The following is a 23,932-nucleotide window of genomic DNA, read 5'->3' on the forward strand; positions in this document are numbered from 1 at the left end:
TCAACTTGTTTCACCACTACCTTTGACCTAAAAATAATTATTCTCAGAATAGCTACACTATAGAAGGTCATTCTTGCAAATACCAAGTGTCATTCAACTATATACTCTCTTAACAGCTCGTATAGAGATTTGCATAGATTAGGAATGCAAAAAATGTTTATTAAATGAAGAAGTATTTTTAAAGAAACCAAGTTATGTTTAATATTGCCTTAGATCTCTTATTTGGAAAAGTTTTTTTAATTGATATATTTTATATTTTTTTATTGACATATAGTTGATTCACCAGGAGAGCTTTAAGTCTTTACAATTTATATTTTATGCCCAAATATTTGGATATATTTCATAGCATGTCTCATGCATAAAATAGAAAGGAATTATTAGCAAATTTATTTAAATGTTTTTAAAATAAGATGCCATATCTTACAAGACCCTTAAAGTGAAATACAGATGAAAGTTCACAAAATGTTGACTGTGAACTTTATGATTTTTAATTTCTATTTCTATCTAATCCAGGCCAAAAGAGATCTTAAACAAAACTACCAATAAGAAATACAAAATTCAAAAATGTTAAGGCACTTGAGTTTTTAATTACATGATTTCTATGGTATTACATTTTTAGTCTTCACATTTTATAATCCCAGGCTGTCTGAGGAATATAGTGTGGCACTTGGGTTAATAAACAAGAGATTATAACTCAAGAATATTTACTTAACCAAACCTTGTGATGCCTCCTTATTCAATCATGGACCTGAGTTTTATGATCCAAACAATACTGAAGTCAGGAATCTACTGGCTAATAAATACAATAAGTTCTGTATCCCTGTCCCTTGTGATTAATTTAGGTTTGTGAGAATAAATCTCAATATTTTGTGTCATTCATGGATTTCCTCAGAACATGCTAAACCTTAAAACCATGATTACTGATATGCTAGTATAGAGGGAAAACTAAGTTTTACATAAAAAAAGATAAAATCAATCCTTACTATAGAGAAATAGTCTCACTATCTCTTATCTGTAACTACAATAATCTGGACGAGGGCTGTCTAAGGTAGAGTTACTGCTTGGTCATTTGTTATCTCCTTTAAGAAGGCTCTCCCACTGGGGGGTGTGGGATGGAAATACTATAAAACTGGATTGTGATGATCATTGCACAACTATAAATGTAATAAATTCATTGAGTAATAAAAAAATAAATAAAATTTTAAAAAGAATGCTCTCCCAATCCTTGGTCCAAAGTTTTTCGCTCCCAAGCAGTGAGCCCTTTGTGTTTTTCAAAGCTTCTTAAGTTATCTTTTGCACTGTATCTATTTCTCTCCCTTTCCTCCATTAAATTCCATTTGTTTCTGGTCATCTTTTAGCTATGTGACTAGCTGATCTGATAACTGAAGTGGGGCCAGTATGATAATAGTGGTTACGGTTTACTAGATTAGGTTTCACATAGAATGCAATTACACTATTTAAGCAATCAATGTCATAACCCCAAAATGTTATTAATTGTGAATTTTTCAGATATTTGGTCAGACCAGTAGTGGAAGCAAGCAGGACTTTGTCATACTATCGTGCAATGAGCTGCTTACTCAAGGCCAGCACATAATTACAAAAATGTAGTCCCATTCTTGCATGACCATTGAAGAGAGACCTTAGAAGCATACCAAAAGCATTCCATTTGTTGTTATTGTAAGGAGCTTTAGAAAAATACAATGTCTACAACACATTAGCTAGGACACTTAAATCCTCTTATTAACCAACAGCAAACAAGTTGATTCTAAATTGCTCTGTTTCTTGCTTTACATTAGAGCCCTCCATTTATTGTTATGTAAATGTTTGTATTCCATTTCCTTTCTTTAGTGTATCTTTTGGGTGAAAGTTTAAATAATATTTTCCATAACTAATTAGTTAAATTCTTTTTCTACAATAAAGTACTTGGTATTCATAACAGACAAATCTACATAGCCATCACCCTTGGACTTAAGCCTAAATGAAGATGATATAGTCAGAAAGAGTAAGCAAACAAAGGTGAGTACTCTATGCTTTGTATTGAAAGTTGGAAATTATAATTTCTGAAGTTATGTTTTTCTATGGTCTTGGAAAATTGTTTAATAACAGTTTTATCCAATTTTATGGACATCACACTACATCAGAACTGTCATATAAATAACAGTATAAAGGTTTTTTAAGTTCAGAGTCCAGCTAAATACCTTTGAAAAAGTGAACATATGGAAAATGAGTGACAACATTGTAAGGGTGGTAGGAAAATAATTTTCATGCCATAAAATTAACCATTAATTTCTCCTTCATTACAAAAATCCAGTACATCTTTGAGAAACAAGATTAGTAAAATTTTGACAATTAATTAAATTGGATGATGAACATACAGGACTCATGAAACTAGTCACTCTAATTTTGGGTATGTTTAAAATTTTTATAACAAAATCTTTAAACAAAGAGGAAAAGAATAAAAATTACAAGATTACAGTGATTAAAATAATGTCTCAGAAGAGGGGCTTTCAGTAGCTATCAATGACAGTTCATTGACTCTCCTCTGAATTAGTAGGCAAAATTGTATCTATTTAGCTTATAGGATAAAGCTAGAGAATTTGTAGATAACAAGAGGAAACATCAACCAAACCTGGAAAAGTAAACCAAGGAAAGATTTGAGCTGAAATACCAGAACTGAAATTCTCTTGTTCTCATACAATCCTGATAACATATTTTCAAGGTTAGTGAAATAATTGGCCAGCTTACATTATTATAGGGCTAAAGTATAATTCTACAGTAGAAACAAAGATGGTGAGAGAAAAGAAGGAAATCTCAAGATTTGGAAAAGAAACCAAAGTTAGGAAGCTGAAAGAATGTGAACACCGTGATGCAGTTTTAAAAAAACCATATCCCAAATGGACATAGGGTTGAGGATGTTGAATGGAATACAAAAGGCCCTGGGATCGGCATCAATGACTAAATATGTATTCATGTTTAGAACCACATCTCCAGCATCTCTCCCCATCTCCCTCTATAAGTAGACATAATTCCATTATTAAGACTGCCCAGTTCCTTAAATCAGGAGCATGAGGATATTTTGATAGCACAAAGCCAGGTCTACTCACTAGACAATATGCTCTCTCCTGACTATAAAACAGAGATAATATAGTATTATTGCTATCATTATTATTATTATAGTACACTACTCAGTGATATGATAATATGATGGTTGAACAGTCCTTAACCATTTAGATTACATAGAAAACTTCGAAGAAAAAATAGCTCTGATTTATAACCTGATAGAATTCAAAATTTAATAGTCTTAAATAATTTATTACATGCCAAAGGAAAGCTGGGATATGGATAATGGGATATGGAAGTTGTTTCATCACCATACATCGCCATTTTTTCCTATATTTCATTTGTTTGTGTGTGTATCTTTTTAGGACTGCACCAGCGGCATGTGGAGGTTCCCAGGCTAGGAGTCAAATCTGAGCTATAGCCACCGGCCTATGCCGCAGCCACAGACAGCAACACCCGATCCTAGTTGCATCTGCAACTTACACCACAGATCTCAGCAACGTTGGATCCCCGACCCACCATTCTTTTTCCAAAACCTAGGTGCTTCTGTAGAGTCACTCCACTCTTCAATAATTTTTAGCTTCAGGCCACATTCTTGGTCTCATATTTTATGAATACCCCAGAGGAATGTCACAAATAGACTAAATTTTAAAAAGATTTTTTATAAAGTCTCCCACTTAGACTCTTGTGAATAAAATAGACATGCAAAATGGAAATTTATATAGTTAGATAAATTTATATCTTTTGTAACAAATAAACTGAAGAATCAAGATTGATTCATTAATCACTTCATCAACTACTTTAGTAGATTCCAATCTCTCTAAATGGCAGTTTATAGTAGTATTTCATTGCATTTCTTTTTTTTCTTTTTTTTCTTTTTTTTGCATTTTAGGGCCACACCTACAGCATATGGAAGTTCCCAGGCTAGGGGTTGAATGGGAGCTACAGATGCCGGCCTAAGCAACAGCAATGCAGGATCCAAGCCCTGTCTTCAACCTACACCACAGCTCATGGCAATGCCCAATCCTTAACCCACTGAGCAGGGCAAGGAATGGAATCTGAATCCTCATGGATATTAGTCAGATTCCTTTCCACTTCACCACAACAGGAACTCCAGTATTTCATAGCTTTTCTGACCTCAAAATTTTACCATTAAACTTCATATAGGTAAGCTGGTGTGTTCAACAAATATGGAAATTTGTTGGCACTGGACCAATGAAGATATTTTACAAAGTAAATTTAAAACATATAACCACAGACTAAATCTAAGTGAAATTTAATAAAGTTAAGTATAAAGTCTTTCAAACTCCAGATTTAAATTCCATGGAGTTACAGCTTTTAAAAAAGGCACAAAACAGGTTGGGGAAGGAGTGGTTTTCAAAAAGTTAATATGATGAAAGCCTACTTGTTTTCATTGGCTGCCTGCTCAATTTGAGGCAACCTGGTGATAAGGTGAATGGCTAAGCAGACAAGGCCTCTTCAGGCTTCACTGACAGAACTGCAGTGACTGCAACCAGGTGGATGATGGGCTTATGAATACTCTGTGCTGCTTGTACTTCAACTATAGCCTCACAATCAATTCTCATAGGGAATTGTCACATTCTCATAGGGAAATTGACCTTCCAAAGATATTCAGAAAAAAAGAGAAAAAGAAAAAAAAATATTCAGAGAAGAAGGCAAGGGTGGGGAAGAATCTGAAAAATATTGTGAGATACAGCTGAATGAACCAAAGTTGCTAACTCTGGATGAGAGAAAAATATTTAACTATTTTAAATACTGTCTAGATATGAAGAGGAAGAGAAACATGGAAAACAAAAGAAAAAGGATGAAACCTAAGATTTGGTAAATCACACCAATTTGTCCAGTCATTTAACAAATATTTATTGAGAACCCATACCAGACCTTATACTAGTTGCTAAGGATTCTGAAAGAATAGAAACAGTCTCACCTTCAAAGGCATTTACAGTCTTACAGAAGACATTGTAGTAAGGTGGATTTAGTGCTAGGAAAGCACACAAGAGCTGTGCCTAATCTAGATGTCTGAGCCTGGCACTGAGCCACTTATAGCATCTCATTTACTCCTCTCACTTCATGTGGCTATAATGAAAAGAATGAAAACTCTTAGTTAAAATTTACATGGCTTTTCCACTAAGTGACCTGAGGTGACCTCTAAAAATGGTTTGCTATTCACTTGGCCCAGAAAACCCAACAAAATCATGCAAATCAAGAGGTTCAAATCTTTGCCTTCACTTCAGAAACATTCATGAAACTGTCCAGGCCATTAAGGGTATACATATTCAAAAAGCCACAAAGTAGCCGAAGGATGTCACTCTACAGAAGTAATATGTGCCATTCCATCATTATGGTGGTGAAGTTGGTAGCTGTGCCCAGGCCAAAAAGCAGGGCTGGGCACAGGGTCGGTGACCCAAAAAGAGTGCTGAATTTTTCTTGCACATGCTCAAAAAATGCAGAGTAATGTTGAACGTAAGGACTTAGATGTAGATTCTCTAGTCATTGAGCACATCCAGGTGAACAAAGCCCCCAATATGTGGCGCAGGACTTACAGAGCTCATGGTCTGAGCCCTTATATGAGTTCTCCCTGCCACATTGAGATGATCCTTACTGAAAAAGAGCAGATTGTTCCTAAGCCAGGAAAGGATGTTGCACAGAAGAAAAAGATATCCCAGAAGAAAGTGAAGAAACAAAAACTTATGGTCCAGGAATAAATTTCACAAAAATAAATGCAAATAAAATTTTTTAAAAAGTTATATGGGGTATTTTTGACTAATGTAAAAGAAATATTTTCAAACTTGTAGCTAAGAATACAATGGTTGCCATAAGAGCAGTATGTCTTATGATTAGAAGAGTTTAAAAAGAAAATTTGGTTAATTCTTTTTATTATTCCATTTATTAGGCTGCATTATATGCATTTTCTCCTGGCTTTTTACTTACTCCTAAATGAACACTTTGCACTTCATTGCAATCTGTCTCCACTGGATTCTGAATTCTTTCTATACCTAAAAATCACTAGGCTTGTAAATTCGCAGGCTAATAAATTCTGACTTGTTTACCTTCATACCCCCAATGTTTGCTGAATTTTTGAATAAGGTGCTGGAAAATGAATAAATGCTTTAGGTAAATGGTTAGACTTAGTCAATGAACCCAAAATATTTGTCATTCATATCAGCATCACCTGAGGAGCTCTTTTTAAAATATAGAATTTGAAGAACACCATTGGAAAAGCTGATTCGATAAACTTAAGATGAAATTAAGGAATCTCTATTTTCAAAAATCTTCCCAAAGTTGTTCATGGCCAAGTTTAAGAATTACTGGACTCAATAACTTCTAAGATTTTTTCAAGATTCCATTATCGCCTCAATTTCCATTGCCATTAAAACATACTTTGATGCAATCTACTTCTTTAGAAAATCTAATGCACTTATCCTGATATCTAGGCAGTCTGATCTCCGAATGATAATTTCCCAATTGCATTTTAAAGGGATACTTCTCTTCCTTAGGTTCTGCAATATGGGTTCTACCACTGATTAATTCCTTGCTGTTAAGGTAACATATTCACAATTTCTAGGGATTAGGACATGGGTGTCTTTACAGAATCATTATTCTGCTTATCACGATGTCCAAACAGATGGCATTTTCCTACAGGTTTCTCTATATGCAAATGGTATAATTCATACCATATATTTTGGATGAAATATTTTAGACTCATATAAAGTAAATATGAGAGTTATTACATGAATTTTCCAGTGCTTGGTTTGGCTAATTAAAGTCTTCATTTCCCTTATTTTTATATTCTGGACCATATTATTTAATGGTTGATCAACAAATTGGTACTTGATAAAACACTGCCCTACTTTTAAGCATCTTAACAAATTAGCTTTAACTATGTGGGTACTTAGAGTTGTATGAACATTGTAGAGTGTAAATCATACAATTATTGTAAGTAGATTCATGCCATTATTTAAGATTCATACTTATTCTACACTGTATTCTCAAAATTAAATTGGGATCTTTAATTAGTATAGCATATACTCCATGAATAATCAGTCATAGCTGAAATTTTTTATTTTCCCTCTACATGGAAAGGTCATGAGAAGACTTTCATAACTCTAGTTTTCACTCAATAAAGTAGCACATTAGAAACATAAAATAGCAAACCCTTATATATTTAAGTAAAATAGAAGCCTAGATTATCCATTTTCTGAAATATGAATTCTCATGCTATGTTTTAACTAGTATCTAGCACAGAATAAAATAACAGTCTGGATATTTATTGAGATTCCTTCTGTCTCTGATCACTCACTAAGAGATATAATTTTCTCCAATAGTAATTGTATGGAAATTACTTAACCGATTTTGTTTAAAACATCAGAATATCGGAGTTGCTTTACAGAAACCAGGAATTGATTGGCTCACAAAACTTTACAGTCTAATGTAGAATTTTAGACACAAGCATTCAGCTGATGGTATTAGAATGGGTTTGTTCTTTTCCTCCGTTTTATCTCTGCTGGTCCAGTGCTCAGGCACTGGATTCTTCTTTTCAGGTGGTCACAGTACAGCTGACAGCAGCAGACTTACATGCTACATTCCCAACCACACCAAAGGATAGAATGTACTCTTCCCCAGGCGTTCCAACAAAAATCCCCAGGTTAGCATTAACTGGAAGATTTGAGCCACGGTCCTTTCTCTGAACCAATCACTGAAGCCATGATTGTAAATTACACTGATGGCTCTAGTCTGAATCAGGTTTCACCCTGTAGCAGGAAGAAGATCAGTAGATACATATGAGTGAAGAATGGATGGGTCTTGGGCATGGTTCACCAGAGAAAAACTGGGATGCCATCTCCAGGATGAGCAGAAATGGGTCCAAGATGGGCCAGAACAATATTTTCCTTTAACCATGGAAGAGGGTCAGCTCTGTTCATTCTGATGCCTCTGATCTGTTCATTAATTTATTCAACATGTGTTACTATATGCTGAGTACTGAGCTATCTAGACTAAACTCTGTGGAACTTCTTTACTCTAACTTCTTATTAAAATTTTAGCCAACTACTTTCCATTTCCTATGACTAGAGTTAAAAAGGATATCAGAAATCCCTGAGCTCTGATATTTATTACCCAATTTTGATTTACCTTCTTGGTTTCTGATTTCCTATATCTGTGCATGCTTATATTGATGTGAGATAATTCTGGATCCTCCTAAACCCCTCTTGACTTCCTTGCCATGCCTGAGTTCCTACACTATAGCTCTGGCACTATAGGATAATAATTTTCTAATTCATATCATTATGAATTAGAATATTTTCTTAGTTAAAAAAAATCTACAGCATAATTCCAAGATAATTCCCCCCCCCTTTGCTACTCTTGAGGAGAACCATTTTCAATCAAAATGTCTTTTAATGAAAGCCACATCAGTCTACAAAACAGCTGCCAATTTCCAACCTGTTGTGAATTTAAGAACTAAATTTGAAAACCTCTTAAAATCAAGGTATAGAATGGAACAGTTGCCAGATATTTCTCTGAATAATACCCTGGCACTTTTCTCAAGCTCACTAATAACCATGGCCTATTCTCCCCCAATTGGCCCGATTTTATTCAAAGCTACACCTGCACACCTCTAAGGTTTTACACTCACGTTAGCCTGGCATTATGCAAAGTCAGTCAGCTTCCTTAAAAAGCCAGAGAGGGAACAGAGCTAATGTTAATATTGTCTCATGAACTCAAGCAGCCCCCAAAGAAAGGGTCTGTCTGCTCAGTCTTTGTTTAACTATGGCACCAATTCTGAGTTATCCTTCATTTAAGAGAATTCCATTTTATGTTATAAATCCCACTGATCCCCTCCCTGAGCCTCAGCCCCTGCCTTTCTTTTTTTTTTTTTTTTTTTTTTTTTTTTTTTTTTTTTTTTTGTCTTTTTGCTATTTCTTTGGGCCGCTTCCGCGGCATATGGAGGTTCCCAGGCTAGGGGTTGAATCGGAGCTGTAGCCACCGGCCTACACTAGAGCCACAGCAACGCGGGATCCGAGCCGCGTCTGCAACCTACACCACAGCTCACGGCAACGCCGGATCGTTAACCCACTGAGCAAGGGCAGGGACCGAACCCGCAACCTCATGGTTCCTAGTCGGATTCGTCAACCACTGCGCCATGACGGGAACTCCAGCCCCTGCCTTTCTGTCCTCCCTCCCTCTCCCTCCATCTTTCTATTTCATCCTGATTCCTTTCTTACTCCTCTTTTTCCTGCTTTAGTGTTAATCACCCACTCTCTTTTCTTTCCTCTCTTGATTGCTGACAGAACCTCCTACTAGTGGTTCTGTTCTATTCAGTGATTAAGAAAACATGAGCAAGAATGTATTTCTTTATTAGGAATCTATTATTTGCCAAAGAATGAACTAGGAACTAAATCCAAGTCTGTCTGTGTCCTTATCTAGTGAAGAGACCAGAGTTTGGACCCAGATTTGCCTGATTCCAGAGTCCCCAGTCTTCTGTCACCACACTCTGTCTTTAACCTAAAAATTCTTTACTCATTCAATCCACTGATTTCACATTCAAAGTACATCAGAATCTCTCCAGTAACTACCATAAAACTTTTTAAATTTTTTTCAGAGTATATGTTACTATATGAAATTATTTTTTTCTTTACTAGTTTTCTCATTTATGGACCATCCTTCTTCACTGCACTTAGGATTCACTTCCTTAAGATTAGGGTCTTTGGAGTTCCTGTTGCAGCTCAACGGTAATGAAACTGACTAGTATCCATGAGGATGGAAGTTCAATCCCTGGCCTCACTCAGTGGGTTAAGGATTCAGTGTTGCTGTGAGCTGTGGTGTAGGTAGCAGATGCGGGTCAGATCTGACATTGCTGTGTCTGTGGTGTAGGATAGCAGCTGTAGCTCCAATTCAACCCCTAGCCTGAGAATTTCCATATGCTGCAGGTGAGGACTTTAAAAAAAAAAAATGGGGTCTTTATCTCATTCACCACCTGGCTCATGGTCATTTATCAATAACTGTTTCTTCAATAGCTGAATTAATGTATGAATACTTTCTGTATTTCAGCTCCCCACATAAACTTCAAAGCATCTGAGAGATCTACTGATGCCAAGAAATACCCCACATTTTTAATATAGGCTTTTTCAAACCTACAGTAGAGTGAATAGCATATGAACCCATATAAACTCCAAATGGATGCATTAACTGTTAACATTCTGCTCTATTTGTTCTCTTCCATTCTTCTTCTCTCTCTCTCTCTCTCTCTCTCTCTCTCTCTCTCTCTCTCTCTCTCTTCAATTTGCACATCAAAAATAGCTATCAGACTTCCCTCAGTGGCCCAACAGAACTGGCGGCATCTCTGCAGCACTAGGACACAGATTCGATCCCTGACCCAAGAGTGGGTTAAAGATCCAACATTGCCACAGCTGTAGCATAGGTCACAACTGTGGCTCAGATTTGAGCCTTGACCTGAGAATTCCACATGCCAAGGTTGGCCTGAAAAGGGAAAAAAAAAAAAAAAAAAGTCAGAGTTCCTGTTGTGGCTCCGCAGATTAAGAACACATAATAGTCTTCATGAGGATAAGGGTTTGATCCCTGGCCTCATTCAGTGGGTTAAGGATTTGGCATTGCCAAAAGCTGAGGTTTGGGTCACAAATGAGGCCACAGCTGCAGCTCTGGTTCAACCCCTACGCCAGGAAAAAAAAAAAAAAAAACTATCAATTTATATCTAGAAGATAGAAGGACACTCCAACCAACAGGTAAAAGATGAGAAACCCAGGAACACCCAATAGAAAAATAATCATATGAAGAGATGAAAGACTGAGATTATAATACATTGTCACTTATATGAATTTAAAACATATGAATACAAGACAACATTCTATATTTTTGTAATGCATATATATCTGAGTGCAAAGAGTGGGTTTCTGTTTGGGAGGTAGAGAGGAAGATTAAAAGTAAGATTAAAAGTAAAAAGAAGAAATAAAATGAGAGGGGGTCCTGTAGGTATAGACGATAATATCTTACCATGAAGAGAGGAATGTAGCTGGCCCAATTTTCTGGACATGATTTTTAAAAAAAACTTTTTAACAAAATGAAGTAAAAATAAGAATGACACAAAACTCTTCATTCATTTGCAAATGTTTGTCTCTTACTAATTTTATGCCCATCAATGATGCACAAGGTTCATAGTGTTTGAACTCTCTCTTTTTCATTGTTTTTCTATTGGATATCAATTTGTTTCTTACTATAAATTCAATGTTTTTAGGCACTCTGCATATGGACATGGTCATATCAATAAAAACATCCCATTTTATACTCACAAAACTGAATTAAAGAAAGGAAGGGAGAGAGTTCCCATCATATTTCAGCAGAAAGGAATTCAGCTTGTATCCCTGAGGATTCAGGTTTGATCCCTGGCCTTGCTTAGTGGGTGTAGGATCCAGTGTTGTGGTGAACTGTGGTATGGGTCGCACTTGGATCTCACGTTGCTGTGGCTATGGCTGTGGCCAGCAGCTGTAGCTCCTGTTCCATCCCTAGCCTGGGAACTTCCATGTGACATGGGTGAGGCCTTAAAAAGCAAAACAAGAGAAAGAAAGAGAGAAAAAAAGGAAGGAAGGAAGGAAAAAAAAGGAAGAAAGAAAGAAAAAGAAAAGGAAGGAAGGAAGAGAGAGAGAGATAGAAAGAAAGAAAGAAAGAAAGAAAGAAAGAAAGAAAGAAAAAGAAAGGAAGGAAGGAAGGAAGGAAGGAAGGAAGAAAGAAAGAAAGAAAGAAAGAAAGAAAGAAAGAAAGAAAGAAAGAAAGAAAGAAAGAAAGAAAAGAAAGAAAGAAAAAGAAAGAAAGAGAAAGAAAGGAAGGAAGGAAGGAAGAAAGAAAGAAGGAAAGAAAGGAAGGAAGGAAGGAAGAAAGAAAGAAAGAAAGAACCACAAATCAGGATTAAACTGATATCATGTACACTTGTTAATGTGTGATGCACTGAGAAAGAACTGTATATGTTCTTGCAAAAATGACTCCCCTATATTTAACAATGAAGAAATAATCAGACTAATCTTATTTTGACATTCAACATGACAACAAGCATGGACTTTTTTAAAATGTCAGTGTCGTTAAGGACAATAAAAAGGTGAGAAGATTGTTCTAGATCAGTGAATGGCAAGCTATAGGCCAGTGGACAGAAAACCCAGCCTACTGCTGGTTTTTGTACAGCCTACAAGCAGCCCATGGTTATATTTTTTAATTTTCAGGGGGTTGGGAATCAAAAGAAGAATAATATTTCATAGACCATGAAATTTATATGAAATTCAAATTTCATAGTCCATTAATAAAGTTTTATTGGCACACAGTCACACTCAGTTTGTATATGGCTCTTTTTGCACTGTAATAGCAGAGCTAAGTAGTTGCAACAGGCACTCTTTTTGGCCCACAAAGCCTAAAATATTTGCCCTCTGAGCCTTTATAGAAAAATATGCCAAGGGCTTCTCCAGATTAAATGAAACTAAAGAAACAACCTCAGGCAATGTATGATCCTTGATTGACTCAAGGGTAGAAGAAAATGAAACACATTATTTGGACAACAGAGAAAATGTCAATATGAGACTGCATATTAAATTAATAGCATTGTATCAATGTTCAATGTCTCTGGTCTTGTGCTTGTGTAAGGGAATTTGTTCACAGTAAATATTTGCAGAAATATTAGGGGTGCAGTTTCATGAAGTCTACAACATACTTTCAATTGGATCAGAGGAAAAATTGTGTGTGTTTGTGTGTGTATATGGAGAGAGACAAAACAAATATTGCAAGACATTAAAAATTAAAGAATATAGGCATAAGATATATCATTGTCCATTACACTATTTTTCACCTTCTGGTTTGATATTTTTCAAAATAAAAAATATTAAAAGAAAAAATAAAGTGGACTGTTTTCTAAATAACCATTTTCTTTTGTATTTCCAGGGAGCCAAAATAAGTATTTTGCCAAAACGCATCAACTCACTCTCTTCCCTAAGGAAATACATATAGTAAAAGGGATTTCCCCAGTTCAATTGAGGAACTTAGGCCCCCTTGTTAATTCCTTTTTCCTTTACCCACATCAAATTCACCTTCAAAATCTACCTTCATAAATGTCCAGAAACTCCACTGCCACCATCCCAACTCTATCCACCATCATCTCTCCACTGATGTTAGCATAGCTTTCTTGCTGGTCTCTATCAAATAGCATTTTGCTCAGTGATCTTTTAATCCTGTAAATGAGATCATATGATTTTCTTGTTCCAAACTCTCCCATAGCTTCTATCACATTTAGATAAAATTTGAAATCCTCAGCATAAACTATAAGAGCTGCACAATATGGCCCTTGCTCATCTTCCTGCCAGCATTTCCCACCCCCTCCCCCTCAAATGCAAAAAACATGTTCCTATCTCAGGACCTTTATACTCTCTGTATACATGAATCTTTTCATGTTCAAAACCTTCACATCACTTAGTACTCTGCCCAGATTTGCCTCCCCAAAGAGGACTATCCGGACCACTCTAACTAAAATAACGAAAACCCCCTACCAGTCACTCTCTATTTCATTTGCTTGATTTATTTTTGCTATAGTACAAGGAAGGTCTGAAACTACACTTGTTTTCATTCCTATTGTCTAGTGTTTTGACTTTCCTAACACTCACATAAGCATTAGAATGTAAACTCTATGAGGGAAAGATAATTTTCTAATCATTCAATGTTGTATTACCAAATAACCATATATTTGCTGAAGAATGCTCAAAGACTTCATTCATTTAATTACTAGTTATTGAATCCCTAGTCTATGAGAGGCATTGCTCTGATTACCTGGTCCATATTAGTGGCTAAAACAACAGTCAGTGCCCTCAACGGAGCTAACACACTATCAGAGAAGAACATCTAGAGCATGTGGAAGGAGAGGGATCCTGGGGAGGGTGAATGCATGCTTGTAATACTAGACACATGTCTAAGTGACTCTCTATGTAGGCTAAATGTGCATATTATAGCTCTGTGTTAATGACTAACATTAAAGACATGGAATCATTTAAAATGAAATGTGAGCTGCAACTGGAAGGAAGATTTGTAGAGAGAGAGGAAGTAGGGGTTAGAAAGCCCAGAGCAAACAGTATTGGGTTTGGGAGGCATGAGAGCCTGTGTAAAAAAATGACAAGAATATAATGGACTTGGCTGGTCTCTGGATTCCACCTCAGTCATTGATAGGATGCTGTTTCCATTCCAACCTAGACAGTTGTGGTGTGGGAAGCTGAATTTCATCAACAATTTGTGGTACAGCCCAAATAGCCTTTGCAAAATTGTCTAGTAAGATGCTGAAGAAATGTTGTCTTGTGTCTCATCAAAAGCAAACCTCTGGACAATTTTATTATATGTAAATTATACCTCGATAAACCTAATTTTTTTTTAGAATATTTCCCCTAGTGGAGAGATAAATCATAGTTGGGACAGGGCTCCAGACAAATTTTGGATTTTTCAACCAACTCCTATATAGTAAACAAAAAATTTTGTTATTTATTTCAGTTTATTTGCATTTTAAAGCCTTTATCTCTAACATTTTGTTTCTGACATAAAGAAGTTCAAGCCTCTATAAGCCAAGTGTTTGAGAGATTTCACTGTGCCTGAGTGGGAGCTGCTTGGGGCCAGTGGGGTTCAGTTCCAAATGGGAAAAGATGCAAAGACAGTCCCGACTTATGGTGATTCAACTTATGATTTTTTTTACTTTACTATGGTGCCAAAACAATACATATTCAGTAGAAACTATGCTTTGAATTTTGAGGTTTTTTGTTTTTTGGTTTTGGTGGGGTTTTTTGGGTTTTTTTTTTCTTTTTTTTGCTTTTTTTGCTTTTTTAGGGCTGCACCCATGGCATATGGAGGTTCCCAGGCTAGGGGTTGAATCAGAGCTTCAGCTGCTGGCCTAGGCCACAGCCACAGCAACTCAGGATCCAAGCTACATCTGCAACCTACACCACAGCTCATGGCAAAGCCGGATCCTTAACCCACTGAGCAAGGCCAGGGATCGAACTCCCAACCTCATGCGTCCTAGTTGGGTTCATTTTCACTGTGCCACAATGGAAACTCCTGAATTTTGAGTTTTGATCTTTTTCCAGGCTAATGAAACATAGTTCGACATTCTCACACTGCTGAGCAGCAAGAACCACAGTTCCCAGCCAGCCACACAATCACCAGTGTAAACAACTGATACATTTACAAGCTTTCTGTACCCATACAACATTTTCATTTTAAGTATAGTACTCAATAGGTTACCTGAGCTATTCAGCACTTTATTGTGAATAGGCTTTGTGTTAGATGATTTTTCCCAACTGTATGCTAATGTAATTGTTCTGAGCGGTCATCTATGATGTGTGATAGGTTAGGTATAGTAAGTACATTTTTGATTTAACAGTATTTTCAGCTTACGATGGGTTTATGAAGACATAATGCCATTGGAAATCAAAGAAGATGTGCAGTTAGTCTTCCCTGTTGTTTAACTCCCCCTTTTCCTGGGAAATAAATTCAGGTTGACGATGCTCAATTCCAATGCACCATAAAGTGTTGGGTATTAAATGTGTTCAGCTGACATCACTGTCCCCATTCAGTTACAAATGGTACATCTGGACTTTGAACAAAGACTCTAACCAACCTATAACTTTCTGTTTCAATAATATCACCTCCACTCTATAAGAGTGGGCCCCAAGTCTCTCAGATCTTTACTCACCTCTCTGACCTTTTAGCCTCTTGAGATGGGTCTCTACATCACTTCGCTGGCCGGCTCAGTGGTGACACTCCCATTGCTATTTGCCCTACTCCAAATCCTCACCCTACCCCCATTCCTTACACAATTACAGTCTCTAGCCCAGAGTTTCTCCTGGGCCCAAACCTGCACCACAACTAGAGGTTAAAAAGCATAGAGAAGTTGGAATTCCCATTGTGGCTCAGCAGTAATGAACCCAATTAGTATCCATGATTAGTATCCGTGGGTTCAATCCCTGGCCTCACTCAGTGGATTAAGGATCCGGCTTGCCATGAGCTATGGTTTAGGTTGCTGGTGAGGCCTATGTCTGGCATTGATGTGGCTATGATTCGACCTCTAGCCTGGAAACTTCCATATGCTGCTAGTGCAGCCCTAAAAAGACAAAAAGTTAATTAATTAATTAAGATAAATAAAAAGTGTAGAGAAGTTGAACAGACAGCTGCAGGACCACTCCTGTGGGTGCCTGAAATTGGGCTGATAGAATAACAATAACAACTCCTTCTCTAGTTTACCGAATCTCTACAATGTTCCATATCTTGTATTAGATGCCTCATAAACAACTTATTTGGCTGTGACTATTCTATTCACAACCATCCTATAACACAAGTATTACTACATCCACACTTACCAAGAAAGTAACTAAAATTTGGAGGTTTTTTTTTTTTTGAAATTGGGGTTTAAAACCCAGAAAGTTCACCTCTAAAAATATGTAAATAAATAAATTTTTTTTTTGAGTATCTTATCATTTATGCCAAATTCTGGGCACATTTTTTTTTTTTTTTTTTTTGCTGAGTCTTCATAGTTGCTTGCTCATGGGATGGAATATTGTGTGCATACAATTAAAAACAAAATAAAACATTGAAGTTTAAATGCTGAATGTTGAATTCTGAAAATTGCAGGCCAGCAAAATTATGGAATGCTGATGGAACTGATATCTTGCAAGTATTTATAAAATGGTGATCATCAAATGCCAATAAGGATTCACTAATAATACATTACTATCTTTAGAAATTACAATTGAGTGAATAAATAAATAAATGGATATCCAACTAGCCAAATTTCCATTTTAACAGAATTACTGAACTAGTAGATCTGGAGAATAACAAATTATAGTGTATTTGCTTTAGCAAGAGATTGGACAGACACTATTCTTTGGACCAGATGGAAAAATGTAAACCAGATGATAACACAGTTTCATGCATATTCAACTGATTTCCTAGATAGATCTAAAGAATGTGGATTTCTAGAAAACAAAACTTTTAACTTCCCTATGTGTTTACCTATTTTAGATGTACAAAGAACTTCCATTGGTCCCGGATCCATACTTAATCTGCCACGAATATTAGGTCATTTATTAATTGATCTTTGAGAAGTTCCCTTGTGGTGTAGCAGGTCAGGGATCTGGCATTGTCATAGCAGCAGCTCAATCTTTGAGAGAAGTCAGTTCATATACTTTGAGAAAAGAATTTTTTGTATAACATACCACTGAAAAGTATGCAATAGACTTTTTACTTTCTTTCAGTAGAGTATGAAGCCCTTTATAGAATGGCCAAAACAAGCATTTGTCAACTAACCCAAGAAATTAGCCATAAAAAATGGAAATTTTAGCTAACAGTTACAACTATTTTATATTTCACTCTACTTTTATAGGGTCTTTTAGTATGTTTATCATTCAGTATCATTAATAAAAGCATTTCTAGTGGCATAAGCATTCAGTTCCCCAATTCTCTTAATAATTTTTTAATAGTATTTGCTTTTATGAAAGACTTTCTCTATGCCTGATAGTGTGCTAAGACCCTTCCATTTATTTCCTAACTTCTGGGAATTTGGGGTTAATAGATGCAAACTATTGCCTTTGGAATGGATAAGCAATGAGATCTTGCTGTATAGCACTGGGAACTATATCTAGCCACTTATGATAGAGCATGATAATGGGAGAAAAAAGAACATATATATGTAAGTCTGACTGGGTTATCTTGCTGTACAGTTAAAAATCGGCAGAACACTTTAAACCAGCTATAATGGAAAAAAATTGTTATAAAATAAATAAAATTATTCTGTACTTTGGATGAAAAAAATATTTCCTTACTTAATCCATACATGACAATATAAGGTAAAGATTTTTATACACATTTCATAGATAATGAAACTTTATCTGTGAAGTCAATTCTTAAGGTAGAGCAAGGCGCTTTCAATGTGAGACAGTATTATACAGAGTTGATTAATTTTCTTATTTCTTTTGAATTATTATTGTAAGTCCTAGAATTTTGGTTTTATGCTAAAAAATATTAGTATGCACACACATATATACACAAATGCACCACATGCATTTTACTTTTGTGTGTGATTGTGTGTTCTTGTGTAAATTAGAAAATTTATGGGATTAATTTTGGTTAGTGTTTCTCTCACAATATGAACACATAATAGGCTTGCAGTTGCAGTAAAGATTCCTCTTTCCTTTGCTTTTCTTTTTGAGAATATTTTTAGGATGAAGGAATTTTTGTGAATTTAATTTAATCAATATACATTCACATTCTTCAACTCTATTAAGATGAACTGATGTTTCTTCTGTTATGAACTCTGTTATGAACTCTGAGCCTTTTTATAAACACTAAAATTTTCTATATTTTTGACTTATAATTTTCAATTCTTATCTCTCATATCAACCAATCTAATTTAGATTTGTCAAATGTTCATTTTCTTGACATTTACAGCTTTATATTTGATAGTTATTATAACACTTTTAGTCCCTAGCTCTATGATTCTGAATCTTATTGTAGTTTTGATCCCTTATATTTTGTTTTGTTCTTAAAATTATGCCTAATAAGTTTATGCCTTTTTATAATTTTAATAATTTTAGAGTATGTTGAGTTTCAGTGAATATTTGATTAGCTAATGATGATACCTCAACACCAAAATTGAAAATTGCTATTCTAATTATTTTCAATCAGATATATTTCATAAGATAGTCTGGTCAATCACCATTTTCCATTTTTTCTGTATATTTAAATTTCCTTTGCTTGTTGATCTATCTGTGCTATTTCATTTGGGGGACTCCTAAGAAGCTAGGTGTCCTTCAAAATAAAAGTAGACTAAATTCCACAGGTGTAGGTTTTTTGCATTGGTGATCCATTGGTTCTGTATTAAAACCAGTTGCATATACAGTAAATTTTTTTCTTCACTAGCTATCTATTCATCTAAGCTTTTCTAGTTTACCTAATTCTTTAATTTTCCACATTTTCTCTTCTTTATGTTATTCAGGGAAAGGTTTAATACAGTTTTAAATTATTATATCTGATTAAATGAAAGAATGAATGCATCTATTTACTTTTTTATTTTTATTTTTCATTAAAGTATCATTGATTTACAATGTTCTGTCAATTTCTGCTGTACAACAAAGTGACCCAGTCATTCATGTATATATATACACACTCACACACGCACATTGTTTTTCTCATATTATCTTCTGTCACATTCTATCACAGTGATTGGATATAGTTTCCTGTGCTATACAGTAGGACCTCATTGCTTACCCATTCTAAATGTAATACCGGAGTTCCCGTTGTGGCGCAGTGGTTAACGAATCCGACTAGGAACCATGAGGTTGCGGGTTCGGTCCCTGCCCTTGCTCAGTGGGTTAACGATCCGGCGTTGCCGTGAGCTGTGGTGTAGGTTGCAGACCGGGCTCCGATGCTCGGATCCCGAGTTGCTGTGGCTCTGGCGTAGGCCAGTGGCTACAGCTCCAATTCGAGTCCTAGCCTGGGAACCTCCATATGCCGCGGGAGCGGCCCAAAGAAATAGCAAAAAGACAAAAAAATAATAATAATAATAAATAAATAAATAAATGTAATACTTTGCATTTACTAACCCCAACTTTTTTTTTTTCACTGCCCCCACAGCATGTGGAGGTTCTAAACCAGGGATGGAACCATGTCACAGCAGCAACCCAAGCCACTGCAATGACAACACAGGATCTTTATCCTGCTGCGCCATAAGAGAACTCCTCATTTGCTTTTTAATAATGCACAAACCTTGCTTTTCTCTTGGGCTAATTAGTGAACATTCCTCCTAAGAATAATCCATAAAATAAGAACAGAAATAAGAGCAACCTACCCATGTGTAGACTATAAGGTGTTTGAAAAATCAAAGGTCAAAAGTCAACAAAAGAAAGGTGCAAGATAGAAACATCTTTTCTTGCCAATACTGCATGAGTCAAAGAAAACTGACACACAAAAAAAATTTATATGAGAAACTGAACCTTGATAATTTTTTATTGAAATGAAATTCTTACACTATTTTTTGATTATCATGTCAGTATCTCTCAAATTTCAGGAAGATATTTTTAATTAATTGATTACAATCAACTTTCCACATTCTTCAGAGTCAGCTAGACTATAGACTAATCCTTTCAGAATACTACCCTTCACATGCATTCTCAGGTGATTTCAAATCTGATGATGTGATGATGAGACACTCAATATTCACCGGCATTCATCTTATTTATCATACTTGGTTCGTTTCCAAGGACTAAAGGCCTAAGTTATTAAAAATTATATGCCCCATTTAAGCAGGTTTTCTGCATACTTTAACCAGGGGAAAAAATGTTGAATGTGTTTTCCCCTTATAAAAGTATGGCTTTTTTTGATTTATCAACATATAGACCTGGTATATAACTGGAGGCTTCTCAGCCTCACCCTCATGGCACATAATCCTTGAGAACAACAAATGTAAGTGATAAAGCCATCCTTGCACAGTGTCCCCCACCTATTCCAAGGCAATTATGCTTGGGGGTAAAAAATCCCAGAGGTGTAAATTCCTTTTATCAGTCTATGTATGTTAACCTGCTTTCATTAAATATAAAAATTAGAACACTCCTCTCTTAGGGAAAATTTAACCTACTGATTGTTTCAAAATAACAAATTTTCCATACTCTTATTGTTTCTTTTTAAAACGTGCATGCTTTAAAATTGAAATATGTAGTTTCTAACAAGATTTAAGTAAATGTTTATTTTAAAATGAAAGTTTCTGAGTGCTAAGATTATTCCAGAGAAGAAAAGATGAACTATATCAATAACATTCCAGCAAATCAAATGATACCTATAAAAGATAATAAACACAACCAACATTTTTTATGGACATACCCACAGGCCAGGGATTGAATCCAAGCCACAGCTGCAGCACTGCCAGATCCTTTAAGCCAGTGAGACGGGACAGGGATTGAGCCCAGGTCTTTGCATCAACCTGAGCCACTGCAGTAGAATTTTTAACCCACTGCACCACAGCGGGAACTCCATAATTAACATTTATATATTGTGTTGTTTAATCCAGGCAACGATCCTGTGAGGCCAGTTACTATTATTAATACCCTCATTTCACAGATGACAAAGCCAAGATGAGAACAGGTTGATAACTATGGCAAAGATCCCTCAGCTGTACTAGTTTTAATAAGCAGTGGACACAGTATTTTAGGCACACAGGAGCTCAGGACTTCATCACCACGCCTTCCCAATCCATTCTCCATTGCTCCATTTTGCAAACTCACACTAACAACCTCAACATGGTCTTAAAAATAATTACTTTAAAATTTTGCTTACTTACTCTTTGTAATTACTTACATGTTCAATTAGGAATTTTCTCAAGGGTAGGACTTTTTAAATTTTTTTAATTTTTTTCTGTGCTGCAGCTCCAGTTTGACCCCTGGTCTGGGAACTTCCATATGCCATGGGTGCAGCCTTTAAAAAAAAGAAAAAATTAAAAATAAAATAATAATAATGATAATGAGGAAAATACTGTACCAATATATACAGCAAACATACAATATAGAAAACAAATATACAAATTATTGACTGTTTCTAAGTTTTCTCATTGATACATACTTGCTATTTCCTCATTCTCTTGTTTTCTACTATCAGTCACTGGTAGACATAAGAAAGGAGGAGGAGAGAATCAACATTTACTGAGTTCCTCCAAGGTGGCACACACTCAGCTTCACACACATCACTTCACTTCAACTTGAAAACAATCTTGACAGAATATGCAGGTAAGTCTAGTTCTCATTGTTTCACATTAGGGAGTTGACTACAAGGCCATATTTTCTCCACTGCATCCTGGTGACGATATAAATTTCAATATATTAGGGAGTTTCTGTAGTGGCACAGCAGAAACAAATCCAACTAGGAACCATGAGGTTGCAAGTTCGATCCCTGGCCTCACTCAGTGGGATGGGGATCCAACATTGCTGTGCGCTGTGGTGTAGGTCACAGACGTGGCTCGGATCCTGCATTGCTGTGGCTGTTGTGTACACTGGCAGCTACAGGTCAGATGAGAACCCTACCCTGGGAACCTCCATATGCCATGAGTGCGGCCCTGAAAATACGACAAAAAAAAAATTATTAGCCAAAAATTGTAAATGAACAGAATCATATAATTTGTTTTATTTTTATTGAAGTATATATCCAGACAAAACTCTACTTAAAAGAGACGCATGCACCCACATGTTCATTGCAGCACTATTCACAATAGCCAGGACATGGAAACAACCCAAATGTCCATCAACAGATGAGTGGATTTGGAAGATGTGGTATATATACACAATGGAATACTGCTCAGCCATAAAAAAGAATGACATAATGCCATTTGCAGCAACATGGATGGAACTAGAGACTCATACTGAGTGAAATGAGTCAGAAAGACAAAGACAAATACCATATGATATCACTTATAACTGGAATCTAATATCCAGTACAAATGAACATCTATACAGAAAAGAAAATCATGGACTTGTAAAATAGACTTGTGGCTACCTGATGGGAGAGGGAGGGAGTGGGAGGGATCAGGAGCTTGGGGTTATCAGACACAATTTAGAATAAATTTACAAGGAGATCCTGCTGAGTAACATTGAGAACTATGTCTAGATACTCATGTTGCAACAGAACAAAGGGTGGGGAAAAAAATGTATGCATGTAAGGATAACTTGATCCCCCTGCTATACAGTGGGAAAAAAAAAAGTGCACCTAAATGAAAAAAAAATTATTAGCCAAAAATTATAAATGAACAGAATCATATTATATAATTTGTTTTATTTTTATTGAAGTGGAGTTGATTTACAAGGTGTACAGCATAGTGATACAGTATTTTTACAGATCGTACTCCACTAAGAGTTATTACAAATTGGAGTTCCTGTGGTGGCTCAGTGGTTAACGAATCCGACTAGGAACCATGAGGTTGCGGGTTCAGTCTCTGCCCTTGCTCAGTGGGTTAAGGATTCAGTGTTGCCGTGAGCTGTGGTGTAGGTTGCAGATGCGGCTCAGATCCTGTGTTGCTGTGGCTCTGGCATAGGCTGGTGGCTACATCTCCAATTAGACCCCTAGCCTGGGAACCTCCATATGCAGCGGGAACAGCCCTAGCAAAGGCAAAAAGAAAAAAAAAAGAGTTATTAAAAATTATTTCCCTCCTCTTAAAAGGAAGGGTTGGTTACACAGAGAGGTGACAAAGATCACCAAGAGGCTGTTAAAAGGGAATAAAAGAAGTTCTTAGATAAATCATGGGGAACACTAGTATTTATTTAAGGGGCCTCCATAGTTCAATATTTTAATTTAGCTTTATCAGAACAAAGATCATGATTCCTAAATTATTTTTTTCTTTTCTTTTTTTTTTCTTTTTTGCCATGCCCTAGGCATGTGGAATTTCCTGGGCCAGGGATCAAACCTATGCTATAGCAGTGACAAGGCCAGATCCTTATCCTGCTGAGCCACAAAGGAACTCCTGATTCCTAAATTATTGTTCTGGCTCAAGGGTGTACACTGTTCCCTCAATGCCTATGGAATCAAGCACAAACTTCTCACTGATATACAAATTCCTTTTTAACATATGTTTATGCAACATTATTTCATCCTACCTTCCAACTCAGTTTTTCCACTCCAGTTAGTGTCTGTCTTCTACAAGTGCTTAGTTCATTCTCACTTCCCCAACTTTTTCATAGAAATAACTTCCTCCTCCTTCTACTATTCCAAATCTACACCTTGTTAAATACATCTATTTGAACCCATTCTTTCCTTCTAGAACTTTCTTAATAACACTCCCATTTGTCCCTTTTTACTC

The 23,932-nt window shown here is 36.0% G+C and overlaps 1 pseudogene; it reads left to right on the forward strand.

Moving 5' to 3' along the window:
* LOC100521298 lies at window positions 5,236-5,786 on the forward strand (annotated as a pseudogene).

This window comes from Sus scrofa, chromosome 15 (assembly GCF_000003025.6).
Source record: "Sus scrofa isolate TJ Tabasco breed Duroc chromosome 15, Sscrofa11.1, whole genome shotgun sequence".
NCBI lineage: Eukaryota > Metazoa > Chordata > Mammalia > Artiodactyla > Suidae > Sus > Sus scrofa.